At 41.7% G+C, this 25,641-nt stretch overlaps 1 protein-coding gene across 1 annotated transcript in view; it reads right to left on the reverse strand.

The window, feature by feature from the left end:
- Window positions 1-25,641, reverse strand: part of mao (monoamine oxidase) — a 60,955-nt gene that overhangs the window by 23,806 nt on the left and 11,508 nt on the right. Inside the window, exons 2-3 of the mRNA XM_022201499.2 lie at window positions 5,568-5,661; window positions 4,070-4,207 (exon numbers count right to left, since the gene is read on the reverse strand). The gene's annotated coding sequence lies outside the window, so the exon portion shown is untranslated. The remainder of the gene's footprint in view (window positions 1-4,069; window positions 4,208-5,567; window positions 5,662-25,641) is intronic.

Genomic DNA, 25,641 nt, shown 5'->3' on the forward strand with positions numbered 1-25,641 from the left:
ATTTTCAACCTCTAGGAAAGATTTGATAAAACAGCTAAACATTATGCATCACAATCATTGCAGAGTGAAACCAAGTATGGCTGGGAAGAGGATTTTTGCTACAAGGGATCTAACGTTTTGAATTAAAAATTCAAACTGAAGCAGTGAGGCATCAGAAATACTAAAAAAAAAAAAAAAGGAACAATGCTTATATATAATAAAGGAGCTACTTTTCATCTTTACTCACTCTACGTCCTAGATTGTCCAGATTGGAAAAGGTCATGGTAAATGTCCCAAACCTTTACCTGGACCTTTGCTCCTGTTGGCAGACATTTACATAATGTGTCAATAAATTACAAATGTATATGAGAAAATTAACAATGTACTACTCAGAATCAAAAACAAACAAAAAAAATGGGTGCACTCAAATGAAAACGCTGGAGGCCTGCATTTCTACTTTTCAGCACAAGGCAAGGTCAAATTGAATTTAAACTTCTAGGAACTACCTTTCTGTTATTTGTAGCTCACCTGATAGGACTTACATGAAACAAAGCCACCGGTGTTGCTTCTCCTGTGCCGTTATCACACGTTACATTTAATTACTGCAATAACTCAAACATTAACAACACGTTCTCAGGCAAACAAATGGAACATTCCTGTACAGTGGAAATAATTCTTTCACCTTTTATTACTTAAAATCCCTTGATTTAGTTGCACTTTTATTTATTTGACCTAATTTGTCTTGGAACACTTACTTGTTTTCTCTTTAAATCTTGATTTCTTTTTTAAAAATTACAGCGTTATTCACCAAATTCGATTCCTTGTATGTGAAAACCTTCATAGCAATAAACTGATTCTTTACTTTAAAAGTTCAACTAACAAAACTGGAGTGGTTTTAATTGTAAAGAAGCCGCAATGCATGTAGAGTATTGTCACAAAACGTAGCACTGATCACAAAAAATGCATCTCTGAAACACAACAAAAGCAAAATTGCAATAAAAGTTACATCAGAAACTTATCTTTTGTTTCTAACGTCGAGAAGTAACTTTCAGTCTCAAAACAGGAGTCACTTTAAACACAAAGGGACTTTGACAAGTGACACTAAGCTGTTAGGTAAAGAGCCTCAGGCCTTTCCTCGCCTTTGACATAAACCTGCTCTACTCTACAGAAACTTTTTGGGTATGAGTTTCATCTTTTATGAGAGTATTTTTTCACAGTAGAGAAGTCAGTATTTACTGTACACCAGCAATAATCACTATGTAGCTTCAGCTCTCCAAAGGCCCATAAAAGTTGAATTAATAATACAAGATAATTAAAGTTTAAATTCTGCAGTGGCAGCTGATACAACAGTCCTGTGATAAATCAACTTTTTGAAGCCTGTAACGCTGAGTTTGTTGACACTGACCTTGAACTCAGTGGTGATTTATGAAGCAGTATTATGTGTAGTTTTATTGTTATAGAGAATGTGGGTGTTGGAGACATGAAGTTTCCACATGATGCAGTGAAAGTGTGTTTGCATTTGTCTCCATGCTTACGCCCAGAGCTCTAAAGTCCACCTCTAAAGTTATGATCGAAAGAAATGAGCGCAGCCTATAAGGAGACATGCTCTGTCTGTCCATGAACATACAGAAAGCTGTCAGCCGAACCGAGCAGCCCGCTGATTTACAAAAGGGCCAGTTTGACCAGGGTACACAGCAGCAGCTGCAAATTAAATCAGGTAGAGGAACACAACTGTGTTAAGGACAGCGGTGCACACACACTAATGAGATATGAAGCAAAGAATAACAAGAACAAAGAAAGATGGCCTCAGTGTCTCACTCTTCCTTCCCTCTTTGTTTGCCTTTCAACCACTCAGAGAGAAGAGAAACTGCATTACTGAAATCCCTCAGGCGAAGATTAGCATCTCCAGCCTCTAATGCTGGAGAGAAGAGGGGGTGGCTGGCTGCTCGGTACACATGTAGGAAGTCACGGGAAGGACTGGGTTTGTCTCCTCCAGGCACCATGGGAACAGATTTGGGGGAGACGCTAATTCATCCGGGAGTCCCCTCTTTTTAGTGTCTGTTCAGAGTTTGGATCACACTTTTGTATGCAGTGTTCCGCATGAGGGCAATAGAATAGCATGTCTAGGAACGGGAAAGTCCATGAAGAAGCTCCTGGCAGCATAAAACTCATTGATAAATATGAGTACAATCCTGTCTGCAAATGTCTTCTTAAGGGTTTCATGTGAAAATCCGTGTGCAATGGGCGTAAAGGAAAAAATGTTAAGCTATAAAGATGTTTTATTCTGCTACACAGTAAGAATTTGACCCAGGGTGTTACCTCATACCCAGCTAACCAATAGTAGTCCAGCTATATATAGCTCCGCCCCCCTCACTGGCTTCCAGGTGAACCATTTCACAGTGAGTAGCTGCCTCCAGTGTTGCCAACTTGGCGACTTTCTCGCTAAATCTAGCGACTTTTCAAAGCTCCTAGCGACTTTTTTTGGTCAAAAGCGACTAGCGAAAATCTAGCGACTTTTTCTGCCGTTTTTGGAGACTGATAGGAAAACTCGGCTCATTCTGCAGTTACTGTTTTCAACAAGCAGCAGGTGCTGCTGTGAGCTTCTCCCCCTCCCAGAGCACAGGCTGTCAGTCCAGTAACCCCGCAGCAGTCCCAGGGAGGGGAGGGGGAGACCCACATCACTCCGCGGCCAGACGACAGATGAATCGCGCATGCGCAGTCACTACAGATCCCATCCAGATTTACGGAGCCATATAAACGAAAATGTTTCTTCACTGTCATGCTAAAATAAACCACAGCATTTAGCCTCTAGTACAAAAACATATTTTGGGTGTTTTATATTCATTTTTGGTCTCTTTCACAATGTTATTCCTCTCTCCTACAACGTTGATTACAATTACATGCAAACTGGGAAATATGCAAATTAGGCGATGACGTCATTTAGCGACTTCTAGCGACTTTTAGGACAACCACAGTGACTTTCCTTACTGAGGAGTTGGCAACAGTGGCTGCCTCACAGTCCAACAGGTTGATCTACTTTCTAGAGCTGCTTCTGCTAACTCTAAAATGTATCTAAAAGCTAACCAAATGCTATTCTGTTGGCTACAAGAGTGAACACAAGAGCCCTCATGCATTCCCAGCATCAGAGGAACTGAAGATCCAGTGGATTACTTTGTTGTGTTGACTTTAATGTCCCCACAACAATAGGAAAAGCTTTGGTGTTAGCGTGTTGTGTGGTTAGAGTGGCTAACGTTAGCTTAGATCGTTTGCCCACAGGTCGGTGCTCCGTGGAAACTGAGGGACATTCAAACATTGTGGAAACTTTAATTTGAAACCAATAAACAAGCATTAGCTGGGTTACTGTTTTTCCATTTCACTGCATTTGCATTTGACATCTGTTAGCTTCTCTCCTGCCCTCTGTGCTCTCATAAACTGCACTTTAATACAACTTAATTCCCACTAAAGTCTTTCTGAGTAACATTTTTTTGTTTCTGTTGTCAGGCAACTGAACAAGTATGAAACTGTGACTGAAATGCAGCCCATTACAATGAAATGCTAGCTAGCAGTTACCTCCACCAGACAATGAGTTCAAGTAAACAATGTCTGTGTTGAGCATTGAGAGATATTTTTGTAAAAATGATGGCCAGTGAGAATGTTGGAAGTGATAGAAAGTCCTTGACTCCTTGTGTGAGCAACCGTGCAGCCTACTGTTTAACTCTGCGCTGTCAATCATAGGCGCAGAGAGAGTTTTCTTCCTGAAGGGGGCAGGAACAACAGTAGCTCATTGGTTTTCAGAGTAAAACTGCTGGTTTTGAACAGTTTTAAAACGAGGAGTCACTGTGAAATAAACCATTTTTGCGATATTTTGAGTGGAGACATGAGAAATTTCCATTACTTTGGCTGAAAGGGGCTCAATATGGGATCTTTAATGACAAACACACACACATGTATTTCCTGTCTGTTGGATAACAGGTCAGACTCGGGATGTTTGCAATGTCTTTTTGAAACGGTCAACTTTTACTACAAAAACTGAAGTGGATGAATGTTCGAACCCCTCACAAGTGGTCACCTAAAGATGCAGGACACTCACGTTGACATAATGCACCAGGCTCTCCTGCTCGTTGACTAAGTAGGTCTTTATGTCGTACTCTTTGGCCAATCGGAGGATGCGGTTCTGCGTCGGTCCGATGTACGCCCCGCCCAGATCCACCCATTTTGTTTCCTTATTCTGAAAAACAACAGATTTAGACAAAAATGTGACCTTATGTTGGAATGTATTCTTGTGCTTCCAGATGTCAGTGTTGATTTTGGCTCTGTTGATTGTCCAACCTGGTAAAGATGGGCCATCTAAGTTCCAAATACTGCAAATACTACAGCTGCCTTCAGAAAGTACGACCATTTGACATATACAATTGGGACCAAGTACTTTATCATGATAAAGAACCTTAAACTTTGACCCTCACAGTCTGTATACTTGTGTAGAACACCGTGAGGTCACCGTGCAGACAATTATGACACTGTGGTATTTTTGGCTGCTAGATTTGACACACTATATTGGGAAACACTACACCTGTCTGACGTACCATAAGGTGTGCTCGTATAGATTTTTGCACACCAAAGGTTTAAGTTACATAATGTTTGCTGACTGTTTACTCTACGTTGGCTTCAAATATGTCTCTAGAGATGCACAAAAAGGCGAGTGTGAATTTAAACTCGCACCACAGCTCAACAGCATGTGAGTATGTTAAATGTAAAAATAAACATATACAAGATCCGGACATTCGTGTCACATCATGTCATGTAAATATATTCAATCATACTTGAAGTTATTATAAACAATGCTCTGTTAGTCTGACAGAGATCATAAAACAAAGCAGTAGACTGTAACAAAACAAAGACACACGATGCTGCTTTAAAACGCCAGATCTCAAGCAAGGACATTTTGTTTTTTCTTAAACATCTATTGCTTCAATTTGTCTCTCCTTGTGCATCTCTGGTGATAAATCAGTCACCAGTTATGTTTTGAACTAAACTTATCTTCTGCCAGTAATGTTTGTTATGCGTCACAAATAAAAGAATTACCACTCCTTTTCAGTCGACCAATCATATATTAGATGAACTTGCCACCGTAGTAACACAGAAAATGGAGAAAAGGCTTCAAAGTTGTTGTGAAAAAGTTGCATTTTAACCCAAACCAAGTTACTTTGGTGAAAAAAAATTAACCAAGCTTCTAAAATGTAAAAGTATCGAACATAGCGTGATATTTTACTAAACTTTTCTGTGAAGTCTGGATGTCTAAACAAAAGAAGAGAGTCGAGACTCTGGTTTATGCCTCCATCCTCCACTATAACCTCCTAAAACATGGATTTGGTGGTTGTTTAAAACAAAAATATGTTTATTTCAAACAAAATGCTGCTCCCCTCAAAAACGAATGCAGTTTAGTTGTACAGGAACACCATTTTGTTGAGACTGGGTTGCTAAAGGTGTGAGGAAGAGTCGAGGAACGTACAAACTGATCTAAGAAAAGGAGGAAACCATTAGTGACACGATGAGGTTTCGGCTTCTTATAGTTTGCATCCTGGTCTTACCCGAACAGTAAAGGTTCGACCGCCGACTCGATCTCTGGCCCCAAGACGACGGGATTCAATCCGCTGGCTTTCAACAACTTTGCTGCACTCAAACCTGCAGAAAGACAAAGAAACAAACACACAGGTGAGTGAAACAGAAGCATTTCTGAAAATGTGAAATTTAATTCTCTTTGCAGATTTTCACAGTAAAAGCACAGATTTGTGAAAGTTGGTTTTGAAGTTTCCTGTGAGGACAAATTTTGGCATGTTGGCAAAGCGAAACTCAGCAGCAGGAAATGTATTAGAACGGAGAATAAAGACAATGTGTTTTTAACCACCGTTTGCTGATTTTGGTCCCGTTTGCTCAGATAATGACGTATTTGTTCAGAAGCAACAGGAAAATGCATTACTTCTGTCAAGTAAGGCTCATTCACTCTCCACAGATCAAACACGCCTCAGAGGAAAGGGCAGTTCTGAGCCAACAAAAACCTGGGAGTCCATCAGACATTCTGACAGGGCGGTTTTGTGCCACACCTCCTTGATAGAAGCTTTTCATCGGTCTTGTGAGGTCTGTGCTGCATGATTAGGTACTTCAGACAGATTAGATGGATGAAGGGATATATTGGGGAAATCTGGCTGAAAGATGAAGATTCAAGCAGTTTTATTACCAGACGTAAATCTGTGTCCCTTCTGCTAGTGCTGTGAAATGCTGGATGTTTGTCAGAATAATTTACCTTTCATGCCTTTATAATGCAATGTTTAACCCCATGAATCCCAAAATCACAGCAGGTTTGACATACAATCCTATGTTTTTGTAAAATCTGAAAAATTGCAACCATTTAAATCAACATCAAGAAAATTGTAAAAATGGAAAAAATGGTCAGATATTCTACTTTCAAAATGGTGCTTGAGCTACTTGCCTTGTGACGTAAAATAAAATAAAACTCAATTTAAAACTGGGATATTTCATCAAAATCAGTTTACTATACATGCATTTAACTAATCACAAATGTTCAGGTCTATTGTAAAAATTGATCTAATCTAAGGTTAAATTTTCTATATTAATCAAAATCACTTTAATTTATACAGGTCTCATTAAACAAATCGCCAAAATTAAAACCATTGGCACCAGATTCTAAAGAAACTAAAAACTCTGCACTCAAAAAGCAACCAAAAGGCAAAAATTCTGGGACCACAGAACAGAGACAAGACAACAAGAGGAAAATAAAACAGACTGGATCAATAAAATAAATGCAGCAATGGCTGAGAAACAGTTAAACAGAAGAGCAAACTGTTGAAGACACATTCAGCATGGTGAAACATCTTTAATAGTGTTGGTGTACAGATAAATATTTAAAGAAATTCAACTCTTTTATCCGTTTATTTTGGTCATTAACATTGCATCAAATACACATTTCTGAAGTTCTTTCTGTAACTAGTCGAGCTGCAGGAACTTTATACTGCAGTGAAAAATGAGCCCAAAAAGACTTGAAAGAGCCGTGGGAAAGATGGGAGAGGAGGAAACGGTGAATCAGAAAGCAGCTGATGTGCTCAGGGTCATGTGATCACATGAGGAAAAGCAAAGAGTGGAGCTCGACTTCAGATTGTAAGGCAGGGAAAAAAAAAAAAAAAAAAACAGCTTTTCACACACTGACCTCAAGCAAACCGTGTCAGAGCTTTAATTCAATCAGACATAACAGAAATGAACTTGGGCGCACACATGTATGCATATATATGGGATTAGCATGCAGCATGTGGAGGTCAAATGCATAAAGGCCACACACCACACACACACACACACACACTGTAAAGGGATTTATATAAGCTACTGCTGCTGCTCTATAAGGCCCTATATGTATGTGGACACCCAAACGCCTCATCTGAAAGGGCTTTTAGAACAAAGCCACAGGTGTTAATATGCTATTTTACGAGCTTCTACTCTTCTGGTTTTGGGTTTTCTCTAGGTTTAATGATTCTGGATGTAGGAATTTAATCCAGTTAAACCATGACAGCTAGTTTTGGTCACTAATGCTCAAGTTAAAGTGCCACAAGCTGTTGTTTTCCCTACTTTGAATCCCAGTTCAACTTAAAGAAAATAGAAGACTTCAATGATCCTGAATGTTTATTTAATAGCAACCAGTTTCATGAAGTTCTTTTTTGAAAACTGGCATTAAAATAGTGACATAATCTCAAATAACTGTCATTTTGAAGATATTTTCAAATAGATTCTGGGATTTTTTTTAGCTTTAATCAAAATTTTACATGAAAAATCTACCTACGTATGAAGGAAAAATGTAAGAATTTTAATGTAAGAAAGAAGGTAGAAGTTCAGAGATTTGCCATTATTTGAAAGAAATGTATGTATTTTGAGGGCTGAAGGTTTTTAGATTGTTATCTTAAAGATTAAAACAAAAAATACAGAAAATACATCATTTTACTCATTGAAAGTAAAAAATGGCTCAAAACTGCAAAAATAAATTCCACTGTGGCGATGGGCGTGGGAGAGCTCAGCTGCAGGAGGGAGAGGTGTGGAGGGGTGCGTGGAAGCAGCGTCAAGGTAATTGGCACAGGTGATGGTAATTGGCTGACCTAATTATCCCTGCAGTAGCAGCCGGAGCGGAGGATAAAAGCCGGGCGGACAGAGGAGCAGCGGAAAGGCTGCATGGACTGAGGAGCAGCGGAAAGGCTGCGTGGACTGAGGAGCAGCGGAGAGGCTGCGTGGACTGAGGAGCAGCGGAGAGGCTGCGTGGACTGAGGAGCAGCGGAGAGGCTGCGTGGACTGAGGAGCAGCGGAGAGACAGCGGAGGCGGCATAGACTGTGGGACAGCGGAGACAGCGGGAACTGAGAGGCAGCGGAGGCGTACCGGGCTGCGGAGAACTTTAGGTAGCAGAGTAATAAACAATATTCCCTCGACAACCAGGGTGTGTGTGTATTGAGTGGACCCACGGACAGCGAACCTGTCACATTGGCGCCCAACCGGCACTCGATACGCTTTGATGTCTTCACCTCCGGCGGAGCCGGTGCGGAGCCGGTGCGGCCGGCCGAATAAGACCTTGAAGAACATGATTCGTAAGTTCATATCACGAGGAGAGCAGCAATTGGGATAATGGCTGGACCCTCTGTTGTTTGCAGTGCGGGAGTGCCCCAGGCCTCCACGGGATTTTCTCCCTTTGAACTGTTGTTTGGCAGGAAGCACGTGGGGTTTTGACCTGGTTAAAGAAAACTGGGAGGGAAGGTCCAAGCCAAGAAGAATGAAATACAGTACGTCCTGGACCTTAGAGGCAAAACTCCAATCAACTGGGACAGCTTTCACGGGAGAATTTGCTCAAGGCCCAGGAACCGGCAACCAACGCCTGTACAACAGAGGGGCCAAGCTCAGACAATTTTCACCGGGAGACAAAGTACTTGTATACTCCCATCTTCTAGCTCGAAATTACTCGCCAAGTGCAAGGGCCCTTCGTGGTCACACGACGAGTAGGGGAGGTGGATTATGAGGTGGCACGCTCTGACAGGGGAGAAGCAACACAGATTTACCACCCCTCAACCTCCTAAAAGCATGGAGAGAGGCGGAGTCGGCTTCCTTTTGGTGACTGTAGTTTGAAGAGAGAGACGAGTTAGGGCCTGATGGTTCCAAAGCCGGGCAATTCCACCTCACTCCCTGTTGAAAACCACCTCTCGCAGTCCCAAAAAGCCGACATTGCCATGTTGCAGGAGCGGTTTGCTGATGTGTTTTCCCCCCTGCCAGGGCGTACAGACCTCATACAGCACCACATCGAGACCCCCCGAGGCGTGAGGGTTTTTTCACGACCTTACAGACGCCTGAACATAAGAGAAAATTAGTTCAGAAGGAATTGAAAGCAATGCTGGAGATGGGAGTGATAGAAGAGTCAAACAGTGCCTGGTGTATGCCCCATTGTTCTTGTCGTCAAGAAGGATGGGTCTATACGGTTCTGTGTGGACTACCGCAGGGTGAATGACGTGTCACGATTTGATGCCTATCCCATGCCCAGGGTCGACGAGCTCCTGGATCGGCTGGGCACTGCGCGTTTCTTCACCACACTGGATTTGACTAAGGGCTACTGGCAGATTCCCCTGTCACCCGGAGTCCAAGGAAAAAACGGCCTTTCTCCACTCCGTACGGTTTGTACCAATTCACAGACGCTTCCGTTCGGGTTGTTCGGTAGCCCCAGACGTTCCAGCGTCTCATGGACAAGGTGCTGCGGCGCACGCAGCATATGCGGCCGCCTACCTGGATGATGTTATCATCCATAGTAACAGCTGGGCCGGCGCATGTGCGGCAGGTGGCCAGCGGTGCTGGAGTCCTTGAGACAGGCGGGGCTGACGGCCAACCCGAAGAAGTGCGCGGTTGGACGGAGGAGGTACGGTATCTGGGTCAACCACTTGGGCGGCGGGCAGGTGGATAAGACGGCAGCAATCGCAGCCTGTCCGCAGCCCAAGTCCAAAAAAGAGGTACAGCGGTTCCTGGGGCTGGCAGGCTACTATCAGCGGTTCATACCTAAATTCTCGACCTGGCCAGCCCCTTGACCGACCTGACCCGGAAGAGTGCCTCAGATCCGGTCCAGTGGACGGAGCAGTGCCAGCGGGCGTTTGAGAGAATAAAGCAGGCCCTCTGTGGGGAGCCACTCCTCTACACACCTAACTTCTCTCTCCCTTTTTTCCTGCAGACTGATGCGTCGAACAGAGGGCTGGGGGCTGTTTTGTCCCAGCAGGTGCGGGGCGTCGACCGCCCAGTAGTTTACATCAGCCGCAAGCTGTCTGAGAGGGAGGCTCGCTACAGCACGGTAGAGAAGGAGTGCCTGGCAATCAGGTGGGCGGTCGGGGCCCTGCGCTACTACCTCCTGGGACGCCCATTCACCCTCTGTTCGGACCACGCCCCTCTCCAATGGCTCCATCGCATGAAGGATACCAACGCCCGAATCACACGGTGGTATCTGGCTCTACAGCCTTTTAAGTTCACAGTGATTCATAGGCCGGGGGCGCAGATGGCCGTGGCTGATTTCCTCTCCCGCTCTTTGGAGCCGGTGGGGGGAGTTGGTTAGGCCGGATGGCTCCCCGGCCTAAGTCGGGCGTGGGATATGTGGCGATGGGCCGTGGGAGAGCTCAGCTGCAGGAGGGAGAGGTGTGGAGGGGTGCGTGGAAGCAGCGTCAAGGTAATTGGCACAGGTGATGGTAATTGGCTGACCTAATTATCCCTGCAGTAGCAGCCGGAGCGGAGGATAAAAGCCGGGCGGACAGAGGAGCAGCGGAAAGGCTGCATGGACTGAGGAGCAGCGGAGAGGCTGCGTGGACTGAGGAGCAGCGGAGAGGCTGCGTGGACTGAGGAGCAGCGGAGAGGCTGCGTGGACTGAGGAGCAGCGGAGAGGCTGCGTGGACTGAGGAGCAGCGGAGAGGCTGCGTGGACTGAGGAGCAGCGGAGAGACAGCGGAGGCGGCATAGACTGTGGGACAGCGGAGACAGCGGGAACTGAGAGGCAGCGGAGGCTGCATACCGGGCTGCGGAGAACTTTAGGTAGCAGAGTAATAAACAATATTCCCTCGACAACCAGGGTGTGTGTGTATTGAGTGGACCCACGGACAGCGAACCTGTCACATCCACATTCCAAGCTATAGCAGTAATTCATTCTTTTATGATGTATGAGAATGAAATTACACTTTTAATGTTTTTAACTTAGCAAAAACATATGAATATTTTACAGACATTTGCAGGTATTGTCACTGCGTTTACCCTTTTTGAGTAGCAGACGTATTTTTCTGGCACCCTTGCTGACAGATTTTCATAGTCTTCTTAGGGATTGCGTTTCACAGTGTAGATTTCTATCAAATTTTCTATTAAAAAAGACAACAAAGAATCGTTGCCTCCACAACACTCAAACTGCTCATGCAAGTCAACCCCCTTTATTGCTATTTTTTCAGTGGTGCAGTCATATTGTAGCATGAAAAACCTTCTTCAAACTGTTTACAAAAGGTTAGAAACACAAAATCTAAAATACGACCATGAGAAATGGCACTAAAACGACCTCTTCTCAGCTCAAAGTTCATGCATGTCCACCTACTTTTGGCCGTGTCCTGTTTTCAGTCTGAGTCTCGTCCAAATCTTACAACAAAAGCAGGAGGTAACTTGCAGTAGACTGCAGCTGAAGTTGAAATATGTCAGCAGTCACCAACACACATCTGTGCAAATGTTTTCCTGGCCTTCGCCCTAAATTCCCCTCTTCCCTCGCCATCTTCACCCCCGTCCGCTCTCCCTCCAAATCCTGCTAAGCCCCGCTGCAGCTAGCGAGGTTTATGTGAGTTTAAACACAGTTTGTTCTGCATTACCCAACTTCAGCCTCCCCTCCCTGTGCAAACACGCCCAGCCCGCCAGGCCTGTGGAGGAAGCATTAGCCCTGACCAGAGGACGCTTCGCCAATCTTCCCCCGCTAAATTGATGCCATTACCTGCGCTCAGCTCCAAAGGTCAGCGTCTGTCTTGGAAAACAAAGAGCATCTGTCTGCATCTCTTGTTTATGCCTACAGCGAATCAGCGCAGAAAGTAGCTTCCTGTTGGGCTTTGATCACAGAGCTTGTTTGTCCTAATTGAGGCTTTTTCTTTTTGTCTAATAAAAAGCTTTTGTGGCAGATGCGCATAAAGCGATCATCATTTCAAAGAGACTGAGCTTCTCTCCCGTTGTCCACCTCCGTCCTGCCTCCACGACACGAAGACGGCTGAAAATATCAACATGCTGAGACCGTTTCTGAGCTTCTTCGGTCGAGAGGACGGACGGATTGAAATGCAGCTCAGGCAGAAGCAGAGAAGAAAGAAAGCGTGGATTATGTGCGAGGCATTTTTGTTGCGGAAATACGAAAATGTGGAAAGGAACAAATCAGACAACTCCAACAACAAAACAATCACAATGAAATCACCACACATGGAATCAGTTTACTGGTTTTTCGCTGCTGCATTGTGTATTTGTTATTTCTTGGACATCTGCACAGAAAGACCGACTGTCTGTGCAGATGTGTCTTTAGCTGTAGCACACAATCACAAGCATTCAAAACAACATTTGTCTGCATTAACTAATGGAAACAAAAGTGCACAAGGAAGGGAACAAAAATATATCTAATCTCTCAGAAACCCCCAACATCAGGTTTAAAACACGTTCTCTGGGGGAAAAAAAACAAAAAAAAAAACAAACCAAAAAAACCACCAAAATAACAATTTATCAGAGTCATAAACTGTAAAATTGAAAAATTCATGAGATTTTCCACTTTCTGATGGTTCTTGAATGCATCATGTGTGACATGTGATTCGATCAGAAAAAATGCAAAAAAAATTTCAACGAAATCACTTCATTATTGGGAAATATTCCAATGAGACGAGTAGAATATTTTGCCTTCACCAGATTCTGTAAAATTTTTTTTGCTTTTTTCAGTACAGTTGTTACAACAATTTAGCAAGTTTTCAGCTGAACTACAGGCAGTGTTTCCACGGAGCAGAGAGGAGACGACACAAGAGACTGAATCCAAATAAAACATACTTAATCAATAGAATAAATGCAGCATGGCTCTAAAACAGCAAACAGAGGAGCAAGTTGCTGGAAGATACATTCAGCATGGTGAAACATCTTTATAGAGTCGATGTGCAGAGCAGAGAAAACGTGCTATGATTGTAGAGATTGTAAAAATGTAAGTAGGCCTAGTCAAATAGATAGTTTTTAAACAATTTATAGCATTCTAATTGTGTCATACTGCACAGAAGACATTTCTGAGTTCTCTCTCCTTCTAGTCATGGTTGTTTTGTTTCCATAGAGGTGCAGGACTTCATACTGCTGTAAGAAATGAGCTCACAGTGACTGAAAATGTGAGAAAGTGAGAAAACACTCTTGGAAATTGTGCAACTAAAAACACAGCGTTGTCCCATGTGTGATAAACTCTACAATACCATGAGGAATATGCTTGTTTTTTATTGGAATATCCCTGATTTTAGGAGTCTAGAAACTAATTTTACCCTAAATATTAAAATACGAAACATTTCTCGTCCTTTAGTTGATGTTTTCACAACAGCTACAACCAACCACTATTTTCACTGTCCAGCAATCGGCTCGCTGTTATCTGGGTTAATCGATTAGTGGTTTGGTCTCTAAAAAGACAGAAAATGGCAAAAAATGTCAATCAGTGTGTCCTCTAAATGTCTTGTTTTGTCCTCAACCCAGAGATGTTTAGTTTACTGTCGCAGAGGAGGAAAGAAACCAGAAAATATTCAGTTAAGAAGCTGCAAATTAGAGAATTTAGACTTAAAAAACGACTCAAACCAGCAGTCGATTAAATTCATAGTTGACAACTGATTGATTAATGGTTGCAGCTCTAAAAAAAAAAAAAAAAAAAAAAAAAGAATTTTCTACTAAAATGTCCCATTTGATTTGTGCAAACCAGACAAATGAAGTCCAGATATTTGAGCACAGAACAGACGACCATGTCCTCCATTATTTACGCTGGCAGCACATTTACAAAGAATGTGGTAATGGGACTAATTGCAGTAAGCAAAAGTCAGTTTTAATATTCATTTGGCCTCCTGACTGGTATTTTATGAAGCATTTGAAAACCTATTCTTTCACCTTTAAACAGGATTAAGTTTGTCCATTCAGTCTCCAGCCATTAAAATAAGCATGAAGTGGCTGTGGATGGAGGAAAAAGGTCAGCCAGTGCTTTGCAGAAACCATGAAGAATCAAAGAAAGCAGATCCCTCCTCCTCACTACAAGCCAGATTTCCGGTGCTGTTAGAGGCTTTCTGCACCTAAAGACATGAGCGATATTTATCTGTCGCCTTGAAGCGCAGTTTTCCTGCCATCTGAGTGCACCTGGAACTCCTCGCCGCTTCATCAATATGCATTTAAAGAGGGAAAAGTGGAGGGAGGAGATCTGATCAGTGATTGTACTCTACATGAGGCTGCACAGCAGGAAGTGGGAGGGAAGATTCAGCACCTGCAAGACAACCGGGTTCAGTTTGTTCTTTGGTTGATCACAGCGACAGCAACCAAGAAGAAAAGCGTGCACTGAGTAAGACAGAAAGTCAAGAGAGACGTGGAGCAAAACTAAAGCTGGACTCATGGTTCAATCCTCCAAACAATGAGAGGCTGACAGTAAGGTTCACCAATATCAGGAGAAGTGACACCGACAGAGCAGCAGTTCACACCAGCCATGCCAGCATCAGTTCTGAGGATTCTCTCTGATCTCTGGGCATAGGCGTCAGTTTAGGGGGGGACGGTGGGGATGTGTCCCCCCCACTTTTTGTCAGGGGTCATTTTGTCTCCAACACATTCAAATTCTTCACATGTAAGCCGTTGTAAACCCAGTTATTTTCAGTAGTACAGAAAATTCCGACGCTCCTGAACGCACCATCCGCACTCAGCCGAGAGTTGCACAGACACACAGCACACCTTCGTGAGGTTAAAAACAAACAAACAAAAAAAAAAAAACGCGCAGATGCTAAATTTGTGCCTGTGCCAAGTGGAAGCTCCGACCAGAGGCGTGCAGGGGCAAAATTTCGGCCCGGGAGAATTAGTGCTATAGCGGCCCACAGACCCCTCTACCCGCATGTACCGATAGCTCAGCAGCTTGAGCCTCCGCCTTTGGTGCGGTGGTTGTAAGTTCGAGCCCAGCTTGCGGCATTTTGCCGCCGTTCTTCGACATTTTCTCAAAGTGCTGTGGTCTCCACCCCCCCACTTTTAAAAACAAACTGACGCCCTTGTCTCTGGGTATATATTGTATTTGGGAGTAGGTTAAGATTTAGACTACAAACCAATATGGAGACAACTCGTCTGCTTTGTCACATCAGAATGGACAATATCTAACGTTGACCACAGCAGAGAGTCCTGGTGTATTTTCCTCCTGCAGTAGGACATGGGAGGGAAGATTCAGCAAATGCAAGAAAACCACGATTAGTTTGTTCTTCAGCTGATCTCAGCAACAGGAACCAAGAAGAAAAGTGTGCAATGAGACAGAGAGAAAGTAAAGGGGGACATGGAGCAAAACTAAAGCTACACTCATGTTTCAATCCTCCAAACAATTTGACCCAATGTGAAGGATTCACAGATCCCGAAACTCCAAATAGTTTCTGCTGTGGAAGTTTAGCGAGGTCGAGAGAAGATGAGGCAGACACAGAGAATATCCATTATCTATACACCGCTTTATCCTCACTAGGGTCGCAGGGGGGTGCTGGAGCCTACACAGAGAATAATAGATTCGATTTATATAGCGCTTTTCTGGGCACGCAAAGCGCTTCACAATGGATCCATTATTCATTCACTCACACATTCTCACTCTGGTGGTGGTAAGCTACATTTGTAGCCACAGCTGCTCTGGGGCAGACTGACAGAAGCGTGGCTGCCAATCCGCACCTACGGCCCCTCCGACTACCACCAACATTCACACACCAGTGTGAGAGCAGCACTGGAGGCAAGGCGGGTAAAGTGTCTTGCCCCAAGGACACAACATGACTAGGTCAGAGTGGGAATTGAACCGCCAGCCCTTCGATCATTGGACGACCTGCTCTACCACCTGATCCACAGCTGCCCCAAGAGAGAGCCACACTGGAGACTCTGATGACTTTAGATTGAGAGTGAGGTTTACTGGTATCAGGAGAAGTGAAACCAACAGAGCGGCAGTTCATGCAAGCAATGCCAGCATCAGTTCAGAGGAATCTCTCTGATCTCTGGGTATATATTGTAGTTGGGAGACTGATCAGATTTAGACTACAAACCAACATGGAAACAACTCGTCTGCGACAGAATAGACAATATCGAACCCTGACCAGAGCAGACAGTCCTGGTATAACTTCCTCCTACAGCGTCAGAAGGCCATATTAGGGTGAGACAAGATCTGAACCTGAAGATGGGCTCAGGTCTGCAGAGGTTAAAGGGGAACAGGGACCAAACCTGCTCTAACCTGTAGGATAATTTGGGATGATGTCAGCTATCAGCTGCAAGGGCTCATTTTTCACTGCAACACAAAGTCCTGCACCTCTACTGAAACAACACAAGTGGAGAGAACTCACCAGTGTTTCATGTGCATCATGACACACAGAAAGCCATAAATCCTAAAAAAAAAAAAAAATGGAAAAAGTTGAATTCTTTTCATGATTCATTTTGCAAGAATTGCAAAAGCTGGAATGAATATGCAAAAACATTTTCCCAATAATAACAAATATTGTTCATAAATATAAAGGCCGTTTACTGGGCTGCATTCATGTCATGTGACTCATGAGTTTACTTAATTTTATTCATAAAAACAGCAAAACAGTGAACAATAGCTGGATGTCAAAGCTACAGGACTGATTGTTTAGTGGTGCGTTCATTTTCTATTTCCTTCTACTAGGAGTTGAAATATGCTTTTGTTTAGGTGAAAAAAACTAAGTTAATTAGAGGTAAAGTTTATGGTTTGAGTTCAGATACACTCATACAAATGTTAAAAGAAAAAACCCACAACACTTGGGTTGTTTTTCTATTAGAAAAGCTCCAAAAAATGTGATTTTAGGGGGAAATATGTGTTGCATTCTGGACCATTGGAGCTTTTACACAATATTAAGAGACCTGACTAATTCTCCACATAAATGCAAATTTAAAAACTAAAACCTTCAGCTTCATAAGCAGGAAACTCACATCCATGTAAAAAAAAAAAAACTCTCAGCTGATTTTATTCTTCTCGGATCTGATTTATTTTTGATACTAAGGAATGAAATAATCAGAACTCACATGAATTCTGTTATTAAATCACACTAGCTGAGTTGAAAGACAAAAACATGAAACTCTGGTTGTTTTCCCTGATATTCTATTAGAAAAGTCCCTAAATAATTTATTTGTCTGGTTGCCCACATCTGTTACCAACACTACAAAACATGTGGCTCTGCATGCTATGGATTATTTATTTATTTATTCATTTCTTTCAATGCGGGTCTCGTTGCAGCTTTGTGGAAACACTGCCTGCAGTTCAGACTAAAAGTTTTTCGAATTGTTGCCGCTTGACGGTTGGTTACAGTTGAGTCATTCATGGTTTTGGAGTTGAACTGAAGTGCAAAGTTTTTTGATTTGTACAGAATCTGACAAAATTCTAGTGAATATTGAAGCAGGACATGCAGACTAAAGTGATTTTGATGAAATCTTACAAGTTTAAGCTCAGATTTGGTTAATTTCACAATGGAAATCGAATGATTCCTTCTGTTTTTACAGTTTCCGGCTGTAATAACTTGTGTAATTTGGGGATTTTTTGAAGATAACATGCCTCTCATGCCTCAGAGACTTAAAGTTCCTGAAATCCTCACAAACTCATCAAAGCCGCTCAGAAAACATTCAACATATTTGATATTTAGAAGTTCAAATCTGGATCGTGCTACTGGTCAGAGACGTTTTAGCCTGTGAACCTACAGATTTCAAAACATCACTTTCAGTTGTTGCTGAAGACACAAACCTTGTTGAATGCAACCATTTCTCATCCAGATTTGTTTCCGATTTACTTTCATTCTCAGTGCAAAGCATCATTAACATCACAGCAGACTCCATTTTGTTTCCATTGGTTTCTGCTCCATCTGAAACCAGAAACTAAAGAATAATATCCTGGAGTGTGTGATGAATCTTTATTATTATTATTATCAGTTTGTGCAGTTTAACATTAGACAGAAGAATCTGAAGTTTCTCTTCATGTGCAGCCTGATTCTAAAATCTATTTCTGCAGCCTGACTCATTTAAATCTGACAATTTAACATCACCGAGACTATTGAAATTTATTAAACCGTTAAGAATTCACCTTTTGTGTGCCTGTTTGTATCAGTTCATCTTTCTAATTTCCGTACAAGTGTGTTTAATGAATCTTTAGCACCAATAACAGACACACAGCTTTATTTTATCAGGTGGAGTCCAGATATTTAAGCTCTCTGAGTACAAACTGAAGCCATGCAGCAGAGCAGAGCTGTCTGCTGCTGTAATGTGGGTTAACTCTGATTCTCTCTGCTGCAGTTTGTCCTGTTGTGTCTCAGTTTGTGTATTTGTGCTGCTGATTCACCGCCGCTGCAGCACCTTGAGGCTCCGCTTGACCTAATTGTCTGGTGTCTCAGGAAGAACAAATGCAACCGACTGCGAGCGTTTCTGCTTTCAGACTCGACGGTAAGTTCCTCTGATTTCTGGGTTCTTTCTGAAGCTGCTTGACTGGAGTTTCTGGAGCTTTTTGTGCAGATCCACAGTAGAGATGCAGAGCTACAAACAAACATGCTGTTTGTCATCCTGCGACGGGGACAGACACAGTTTCCTTGACAACAGTAATTGTTAAAATGGAGCCACTTGGCAGGAACAGACCGGCGAAAAGCCCCCTTCGTCTTCAGCTGCTTCTGGACTGAATCACTTTATAATTCAACATGAAACACACACACAGTCCTACAAATCTCTCAGAAACACTGCTGCTCATCTCAGACAAGATTTCCAACAAGTTCTTCTACTTGCACATCAGGATGCTTCAACTAAATAAAGTTTTCAGATGTCAGCCTTCCTCTCACACTAAATTTGACTCATTTGCTTGCGACATTTAACTAGAAGGATGTTTTTGTAACGTAACCAGTGAATGTATTTGCATGGGCGCGAGCATCTTGATTATAATCTCATTTTTTCAAGTTTCGTTGTCCTGAACATGCCTAGAAAGCCTTCATTCTGGTTTTAATCCTCCAAACCTGCTAACTGCAGAACTCAGCAAGAAACTTTAACACTGTATATTGATGACAAAAAACATGGAAGCATCTAACTTTAAGAATGTGGCCACTTAATATAGATGTACCCACAAATAAAAAGAGTATGCGCTGAGAACAGCCGTGTGTATGTTACGTACTGATACCGAATCACTTGATCTAAATATGGAGCGGGAATTGATGGGACTCAGAAACACCCCCACAATTTAATCAATTGTTCCTTGTATCATTTCCCATGGATAAGTCCTGATAAGTCCACAGATTGTCGATTTGTAGTAGGATCGCAATCATGTGATCATCAGCAGGCAGTTGATGTAATGTTCACTTGTTGTCATAGTTACAGTGATGCCGTGCTGCTATCTCGCAATGATACAGAAACCTTTAACTGTTGATCCAGACTTTAAGCTGCATCACTGCCAAAATCTAATCAAATGGTCCTTGTGTCATTTCTGAGCTTCCCTGAAAATTCCATTCAAATCCATTTGTCTGTTTTTGAGTAATGTTGCTAACAGACAGACAGACTGACAAACGTACGCCCATCATCACATAACTCTGCCAAGCAACACGGAAAAACAACTAAACAAACACAAACATCAGCAGCCACAGTCAAGTTTAAAGTTAAGGATTTACTGATGTAAAATCACCATTTCTGTTTTAATTACAGGGGGTTCTTGACTTAAGTCGGAGTTCCGTTGCGATGACCTGTCGTAAGTCGGAACTCCATCAGAAGACTGATTTACACTTGGGAGCCACAATGAAGGGCAAAAAGTTAGCGAATGCAGCACAGTCCAAGGTGGTGTACAACCGGCGAATGTTAACAAAGCCGTATTACAGCATGGTGTGACGACGTTTTCATCTGCTCCGCTCGCCAACTAGTTCCACATGAGCAGTTTCAACGATGAAATGCTGTAGGTCGAGGACATCAGAAACCGAGGACCCCACTTATATATATACAGTGCCTTGTGAAAGTATTCGGCCCCCTTGAACTTTTCAACCTTTCGCCACATTTCAGGCTTCAAACATAAAGATATAAAATTTTAATTTTTTGTCAAGAATCAACAACAATTGGGACACAATCGTGAAGTGGAACGAAATTTATTGGATATTTTAAACTTTTTTAACAAATAAAAAACTGAAAAGTGGGGCGTGCAATATTATTCGGCCCCTTTGCATTAATACTTTGTAGCGCCACCTTTTGCTGCAATTACAGCTGCAAGTCGCTTGGGGTATGTCTCTATCAGTTTTGCACATTGAGAGACTGAAATTCTTGCCCATTCTTCCTTGCAAAACAGAGCGTTTGTGAACAGCAGTCTTCAGCTCTGCCCACAGATTCTCCATTGGATTCAGGTCTGGACTTTGACTTGGCCATTCTAACACCTGGATATGTTAATTTGTGAACCATTCCATTGTAGAGTTGGCTTTATGTTTTGGATCATTGTCCTGTTGGAAGATAAATCTCCGTCCCAGTCTCAGGTCTTTTGCAGACTCCAACAGGTTTTCTTCCAGAATGGTCCTGTATTTGGCTCCATTCATCTTCCCATCAATTTTAACCATTTTCCCTGTCCCTGCTGAAGAAAAGCAGGCCCAAACCATGAGGCTGCCACCACCATGTTTGACAGTGGGGATGGTGTGTTCAGGGTGATGAGCTGTGTTGCTTTTACGCCAAACATATCGTTTTGCATTGTGGCCAAAAAGTTGGATTTTGGTTTCATCTGATCAGAGCACCTTCTTCCACATGTTTGGTGTGTCTCCCAGGTGGCTTGTGGCAAACTTTAAACGTGACTTTTTATGGATATCTTTGAGAAATGGCTTTCTTCTTGCCACTCTTCCATAAAGGCCAGATTTGTGCAGTGTACGACTGATTGTTGTCCTATGGACAGACTCTCCCACCTCAGCTGTAGATCTCTGCAGTTCATCCAGAGTGATCATGGGCCTCTTGGCTGCATCTCTGATCAGTCTTCTCCTTGTTCGAGGTGAAAGTTTAGAGGGACGGCCGGGTCTTGGTAGATTTGCAGTGATCTGATACTCCTTCCATTTCAATATGATTGCTTGCACAGTGCTCCTTGTGATGTTTAAAGCTTGGGAAATCTTTTTGTATCAAATCCGGCTTTAAACTTCTCCACAACAGTATCTCAGACCTGCCTGGTGTGTTCCTTGGTCTTCATGATGCTCTCTGCACTTTAAACAGAACCCTGAGACTATCACAGAGCAGGTGCATTTATACGGAGACTTGATTACACACAGGTGGATTCTGTTTATCATCATCAGTCATTTAGGACAACATTGGATCATTCAGAGATCCTCACTGAACTTCTGGAGTGAGTTTGCTGCACTGAAAGTAAAGGGGCCGAATAATATTGCACGCCCCACTTTTCAGTTTTTTATTTGTTAAAAAAGTATAAAATATCCAATAAATTTCATTCCACTTCACGATTGTGTCCCAATTGTTGTTGATTCTTGACAAAAAATTAAAATTTTATATCTTTATGTTTGAAGCCTGAAATGTGGCAAAAGGTTGAAAAGTTCAAGGGGGCCGAACACTTTCACAAGGCACTGCGTGTGTATATATATATATATATATATATATATATATATACACGTGGACAAAATTGTTGGTACCCCTCAGTTAAAGAAGGAAAAACCCACAATTCTCACTGAAATCACTTGAAACTCACAAAAGTAACAATAAATAAAAATTTATTGAAAATTAAATAATCAAAATCAGCCATCACTTTTGAATTGTTGATTAACATAATTATTTTAAAAAACAAACTAATGAAATAGGGCTGGACAAAAATGATGGTACCCATAACTTAATATTTTGTTGCACAACCTTTTGAGGCAATCACTGCAATTAAACGATTTCTCTATTTGTCAATGAGCGTTCTGCAGCTGTTAACAGGTATTTTGGCCCACTCCTCATGAGCAAACAGCTCCAGTTGTCTCAGGTTTGATGGGTGTCTTCTCCAAATGGCATGTTTCAGCTCCTTCCACATATGTTCAATGGGATTCAGATCTGGGCTCATAGAAGGCCACTTTAGAATAGTCCAACGCTTTTCTCTCAGCCATTCTTGGGTGTTTTTGGCTGTGTGTTTTGGATCGTTGTCCTGTTGGAAGACCCATGACCTGCGACTGAGACCAAGCTTTCTGACACTAGGCAGCACATTTCTCTCCAGAATGCCTTGATAGTCTTCAGATTTCATCGTACCTTGCACACTTTCAAGACACCCTGTGCCAGATGCAGCAAAGCAGCCCCAAAACATTACTGAGCCTCCTCCATGTTTCACCGTAGGGACAGTGTTCTTTTCTTCGTATGCTTGGTTTTTGAGTCTATGAACATAGAGTTGATGTGCCTTACCAAAAAGCTCCAGTTTGGTCTCATCTGTCCAAAGGACATTCTCCCAGAAGCTTTGTGGCTTGTCAACATGCATTTTTGCAAATTCCAGTCTGGCTTCTTTATGAGTTTTTTTCAGCAGTGGTGTCCTCCTTGGTCGTCTCCCATGAAGTCCACTTTGGCTCAAACAACGACGAATGGTGCGATCTGACACTGATGTACCTTGGCCTTGGAGTTCACCTTTAATTTCTTTGGAGGTTGCTCTGGGCTCTTTGGATACAATTCCAACGATCCGTCTCTTCAATTTGTCATCAATTTTCCTCTTGCGGCCACGTCCAGGGAGGTTGGCTACTGTCCCGTGGGTCTTGAACTTCTGAATAATATGAGCCACTGTTGTCACAGGAACTTCAAGCTGTTTAGAGATGGTCTTATAGCCTTTACCTTTAAGATGTTTGTCTATAATTTTTTTTCGGATGTCCTGGGACAATTCTCTCCTTTGCTTTCTGTTGTCCATGTTCAGTGTGGTACACACCTTTTCACCAAACAGCAGGGTGACTACTTGTCTCCCTTTAAATAGGCAGACTGACTGATTATGAGTTTGGAAACACCTGTGATGTCAATTAAATGACACACCTGAGTTAATCATGTCACTCTGGTCAAATAGTTTTCAATCTTTTATAGAGGTACCATCATTTTTGTCCAGGCCTGTTTCATTAGTTTGTTTTTTTAAATAATTATGTTAATCAACAATTCAAAAGTAATGGCTGTTTTTGATGATTTAATTTTCAATAAATTTTATTTATTGTTACTTTTGTGAGTTTCAAGTGATTTCAGTGAGAATTGTGGGTTTTTCCTTCTTTAACTGAGGGGTACCAACAATTTTGTCCACGTGTGTATATATATATATATATATATATATGTGCATACACACATACATACATATATATACACACACACGTATACACGTATATATAAATAAATCAGAAACTGGGACACTGGTATAGATGTATACTGACAACAAATCACAGGAGTATCTAACTTTAAGACTGATGAGGAAACTAAATATAGAAGTCAACTTATTTATGAAAAAATATGTACAGAAGTCAACAGCAAAAAAACATGTCAGCAGCCACAGTCAAGTTTAATTTAAACTTAAGAATAGTCAGATTGACCGATTTAAAATTTGGATTTGAAACATCAGTAACTGGGACACGAATGTATATATGATGTAAATGTGGATATAAAGAACCAGATTCATGTGTGTTCAGCTCAGACTAATTTCATAAATATAAAGGCTGTTTACTGGGCTGCATTCATGTCATGTGACTCGCTAGTGTCTTTAACTTTACACACAAAAACAGCAAAAAAGTCTGAATAAGATAGCAAGAGGTCTAATCTACAGGACTGATTGTTTTGTGGTGTTCATTTGCTGTTTACTTCCATTTTGAGTTGAAATTTGCTTTTGTTTGGGTGTAAAAAATAACAGTTAATCCGAGGTAAAGTTCACAGTTTGGGTTCAAATACACTCGAGCAAATGTAAAAACACAGAACTCTGGTTGTTTTCTCTATTTCCTATTAGAGAAAAGCCAGAAAAAAAATTGGATTTTTGGTAGAAATATGTTGCAGTATGTTGAAAAGCCGTAGCTTTTACACAATATTGAGAGACCTGGCTCATTTTCCACGCAAATGTAAAAAAAAAAACTTAAACCATCAGCTTCATAAGGAGGAAACACATCCATGTAAAGACTCATCTGATTTTATTCTTCTCTGATCTGATTTATTACCTCCGCCAGGAGGTTATGTAATCACCGGAGTTTGTCTGTCTGTCTGTCTGTCTGTTTGTGTATGTGTGTGTGTCTGGATCCAGACGGTGATCCGGATCACCTCCAAAATCTAATCGATTGTTACTTTTGCTCTTCTGGACATTCTGTAAAAATTTGGTGAAAATCCGTCCATGACTTTTTGAGTTATGCTGTTAACAGACAAACAGACACAGACAGACAGACACACAGCATGGCGGAGGTATGCGCTCTCCGAGTGCTTTTGTAGTTATTTATATTAAGGAATGAAATAATCAGAACTCACATGAATCCTGTTATTAAACCACATTAGCTGAGCTGCAGACTTAAATCTCGACCATCTTGTCTAATCATGTGACTGAACATTTTTATCTCTTCGCTGCTTCTCCGTTTTCCATCATTCAACCCTCTCTTTCTTCCACCTCCAGCTCTCCATCTGACATTTGTCCTTTCACTTGTAATTCCTCCGCTTGTCTTTTGTCCTCCGGTGTTTCCAGCTGCAATAATCTAAATCACATTAGCAGCGAGCAGAGCTGACGTGCAGCTTTAAAATCCAAATCTGCTGCTTCTTTACATCCTACAGTTTGTAGATGAAGCAGTTTTAAGTTTATTTGCTTTTCTTTACAGAACATTTGGTGTCAAGATTGCAAATAACTGTATGTCCTAAAAATATTCAACTATTCCTTCAGATTACAAGAAAAAGCATGACACTTTTACACAATATTCTGTAAAAAAGAAAAATGCCCCAATAACAATAGATTTAACAGATGCTTTTGCATCTGTAAACATTTATTAGCACACCAGCCAGGCACTATTATACGACACTGCTACACGGTAAAAAAATGTCAATTTGATGGTGGAAAACTGTCAAACTGTGATAGTAAAAATCTGTAAACTCTAAAACAGTTATATCCAGTTTAAATCACACTGAGTCACTCTAAATAAGGTAATAAAACTGTACTTTTTACATTTTTCCTCTCAAAAAAACATTTCCCTTCTCTTGTACAATTATTTACTGGAAAATGCCATAACATGTACAACATTTATACTGTGATTTTTTAATTTATTTCCCAAAAAAATATTTTTTCCCACAGTTAAATGTACATATTGTTGTACTGATAATGGAAACATATGGCATTTTTGCATTTATTTCATGTAAAAATTACAATCTGTACCGGTCAAAGTGATGTACTTTTGTGTTATTAACGGACATATGCTTTAATATTTATGACAGCTA

Source organism: Acanthochromis polyacanthus, chromosome 14 (assembly GCF_021347895.1).
Source record: "Acanthochromis polyacanthus isolate Apoly-LR-REF ecotype Palm Island chromosome 14, KAUST_Apoly_ChrSc, whole genome shotgun sequence".
NCBI classification, from domain to species: Eukaryota; Metazoa; Chordata; class Actinopteri; family Pomacentridae; genus Acanthochromis; species Acanthochromis polyacanthus.